Source organism: Delphinus delphis, chromosome 17, assembly GCF_949987515.2.
Source record: "Delphinus delphis chromosome 17, mDelDel1.2, whole genome shotgun sequence".
Lineage (NCBI taxonomy): Eukaryota > Metazoa > Chordata > Mammalia > Artiodactyla > Delphinidae > Delphinus > Delphinus delphis.
Genome location: NC_082699.1, coordinates 22,618,742 through 22,623,017, shown reverse-complemented (window position 1 = coordinate 22,623,017; position 4,276 = coordinate 22,618,742).

The following is a 4,276-nucleotide window of genomic DNA, read 5'->3' as shown; positions in this document are numbered from 1 at the left end:
TGGGGGAGGAGGGGAGGTGTTATAAGGTGATTCTCAAACACGACTGCAGAGTGAACTGTCAGAGTTAGGCCAAATAGAAGATACAATCAGAGAAATAAGGTTTGAATCTAGTTTTCTTGGACTCTTAGCTTGTGCTTCAACAGTGGGACATTCTTAAGAGAGATTACCTTTATGTTGGGATAATCTGGGTAGTCACTTCTCCACTGCATGCCTTACTGACATTAAGAATGGAAAAATAGGGCTTCCCTGGTGGTGCAGTGGTTGAGAGTCCGCCTGCCGATGCGGGGGACACGGGTTCGTGCCCCGGTCCGGGAAGATCCCACATGCCGCGGAGCGGCTGGGCCCGTGAGCCTGCGCGTCCGGAGCCTGTGCTCCGCAACGGGAGAAGACACAACAGTGAGAGGCCTGCGTACCGCAAAAAAAAAAAAAAAAAAAAAAAAAAAAAAAAAAAAAAAATGGAAAAATGGTCCATTGGTCTGATGGTCCTCCTTCCCTTCCCTTCAGAGTACTGAAAATTCCTCCCTTTCTCCTGTTTTCATTAATCACACCATTTTTCTTACTACACTTGTTTTTATAACATCTCTTCATTTCAGTATAATTTCAGTAGTGTTATAACCACATTTGTATAGATTTACCATTTACTCTATTTAAAGCCTGCTTCTTCTGAATGGCATACAGGAAGACATCTTTTTCTTCTTCATTTGTAAAGTGATTCATAATTATGCAGTAGAATAAGTAACTTCTGGGAAGGTTTCCATGCTCAACAAAAATGTCCCGATCTCATCCAGGGCATGCGATTTCTTGCTGGCCACAACCACGGTGGGCAGGTAGAACTATTCTATCTTGGTCATATAGTATGCTTCCTGATCTTTTTCCTCTTCATCTTTTTTTTCAAATTCTAGGCTTCATGTTCTTTTGAGGTCTGAACCTCTGTGTCTGCTGGTTGTATAGATGACATAGATATTTAATAATCATTTGCATTACTTCTCTTATAAGTTCTAATGAGGAAAAATATTGGACTTTTTTCTCTCTCTTTTTTTTTCTCCATTGTATAGAAGGGAACTTTGGAGGTTAAATGGTGTTAGCCAGGAAGACTGAAGGTATATCGACAGCAGAAGTACCCAAGACCTTTAAAACCATCTATCTGCCTTACTTGACACTTCCTTTAAAATTTTATCACTGGAACTGTGATGAATAAAACATGAGGTTTGTATTCAAGCCATTTACATATCTCCTCGCTCTGAGGAAAATGCAATCACCTAGATTTCTCTCTTCTGGCTCCAGTGTATTTCAGGGACTAGCAGACACAACTGAGATGATAAATGAGATTCCATTGTTGATAGGAGTGAAGTGGTAACCCACTGACCCAGGGCTCCCTCCAGCTGGACTGGCTCAGCCCCCAGGCTAATAGTTCAATTTGCTATAAAATGAAGGCAGGGATCTGAAGAGCTTGATTCAGCCTTCATTCACTTTTGTTTTATTTATGATCTCTGCCCTGATGCTGAGATTTTTCTGCTATGACCTTTTTTCCTCCTTGGTGCCTTGGACTTTTATTTTGGATTTTGGACTACTTTCATTAAACTTTTTCTTTAATCCTTAGTTTTAATTCTTCATGGAACTAGAATATTATTGCTATATTCTCATCGTTACAAGTCTTAATTTCTCTATTTAAAACAGGAGAATAAACAATAGCTGCCCATCTAACATCTTTGTTTATAGAGTCCAATAAGATATCCAAATTATTTTTTATAAAATAATCAAGTTGATTAAAATTAACATTACTGTTGCTACTTCAACCACCAGCAGCACCACTACTACCACTCTTACTATATTTACAACTAATAAAATGTCTTTATATCCAACGTGCAGCAATATTAGCAGGTGCAACACTTAGCAGGTGCTCAGTACTTGTAGTTGAGTTATATCAAATTGTGCTCTGGCAGTGGCTACTTAACCTCCTATTCTGCTTCTTTTGAACCAATTTCTTTTTTTCCCCTATTGTTTGCTCTTATTATCATTTACAACAGAATGTATGGTTAGAAACCCTGAGAGAAATATCTTTTCTTCATTTTATTTCCCATGATTTTGTTCCTCACACTGAGTTTTGTTGTTCTTTTGACAGTTGAGACAATTGTGGGTAGACCCAAGGATCACTCATGGGCATGAATCAGATTCAGTGAATCTTAGATGTTAGTGTCACTATAAATTTTCATCTTATTTAGATTGTTCAATAATTATTGTTTCCCTAGCATAAACAAGACATTAGTGGGGCCAGTGGTACAAGGGGCTGTTGTAGAAAGACAGCATCACTGAGGATAAAATAAAAATTACAGTTTTGGAAGGTTATCTGTGTGTCTTCTAAATATTTACTTTGGATTGTATTGTATTGATGAATAAACTAATGCTGATAATCCATCAATTTATATACCCATTTTGATTAATTAGTTGATTGAAAGTAACAAATCAACTGGTTGACTGAGACATTATGAAAAATCAGTAGATTGAAGCCTGGCTCAGAGATAATGTGAGGTGAGCCTCTCCTTGACATTATAGGAAGAGTATCTTAGTTGCCAGGAACATAGTGCCCAGGGATGGCTGCAGTGATGACAAGGAGTGAGCTTTAGAAGAGCTACTTTGAAAAAAAAAAAGCAATAAATTTTATAATTAACACAAGAGCATTTTAAAAGTATTAGTGTCAAATAATTTATGGTCAGGCCCATTTTCAAATTAATATTTTACAGTGTCTTTATACATTAATATTTTATATGTCTTTAAATATGGATACTTTGGTGATAAAAGTAACCACACAATGGAGTATGATGCCTGAGCTAACAAATTGTCCTATTCTTAAATTTCTTTCTAAGTTAAACATTTACACAAATTTAAAATATCTCTTTGTAGTATAGATTAATTATACTCTACCTTCATATTATCATACTTGGGGTGAAGTTCATACTTCAGCTTCTTTCTATCTTTTACTCATTTTTATCTAAGGAAAGATAAATGACTCTTCCATGGACAGATCATCTTTCATGGTTATACTTTCAGGATAGTATCAAAATCTGGATTGTAGCTTTCTATTCAACTTGTGTTCTCCATATTGTTTTTTTCAAAACAATAATAAAATGTATATTTATCTTATTTCTATCTGTTGACTACCACTTTTTCTTCTTGAATGGTTTCTAATTCAGAAATATAGTAAGAGAAGTATAATTAATTATAACATCAAACCCAAAATGTCTGTATTCCTGATGACATCTTTTCACAAGGAAATTGTAAGATACTGTATATACAATCAAAATGCTGTAATTAAACTTATTCTGACTGCATATATTTTCAATGGGAGAAAAATTGATACCAAGTTATTGCTACTCAAACTAACTGGTATTCACTTAACAGTTTTTGTAGGTTTTTAGTTAACATATTTATAAAGCATATTTTAATGGATACCTCTGAATATTTATTTCCACATATTCTTATTCAGTTGATTCAAACGCCTTTGACAAAATAGTCTTGTCCTTTGCTTTACGTGTGTGTGTGTGTGTGTGTGTGTGTGTGTGTGTGTGTGTGTGTTGATACCATAAATCCATTATAGGTAAACTATTTGGTGATTCATTTTACATGTAAAAATTTACAATATTCCCATCTCCTTATTCAAATCCCCTCATGTGACTACTGGTCACCTGTTAGAATCACCTGGGGATCTTTGAGAAAATACTCATTACTGGGTTTCTCTTCTAGAGATTCTGATTTAGTTATTCTGGAGAAGTATCTGGCTGTGAATCATTTAAAAAGTTTCCATGGGCTTCCCTGGTGGCACAGTGGTTGAGAGTCCGCCTGCCAATGCAGCGGACATGGGTTCGTGCCCTGGTCCGGGAAGATCCCACATGCCACGGAGCGGCTGGGTCCGTGAGCCATGGCCGCTGAGCCTGCGCGTCCGGAGCCTGTGCTCCACAATGGGAGAGGCCACAACAGTGAGAGGCCCGCGTACCACAAAAAAAAAAAAAAAAAAAAAGTTTCCATGTATTCCGTATATGCCAAGGTTGAAAACACTACACTGGGCAATAGTCCTAGAAAGCAATTTTGTGGATTATGTGTCAAATTCACCTAAGAGCAGAAATATACAAAAATACAGACTCAAGGCCTCTAATCCTTAGGATTATAATTCAGTACATCTTGGGTGTGGTGTTTTTGGTGATTCCAAAGTGTGGTCAGGTTTGGGAACCTTGACCTCCATCAATTCTCTCTTCTCTTAGTTACTTACTTTCTAGCACCA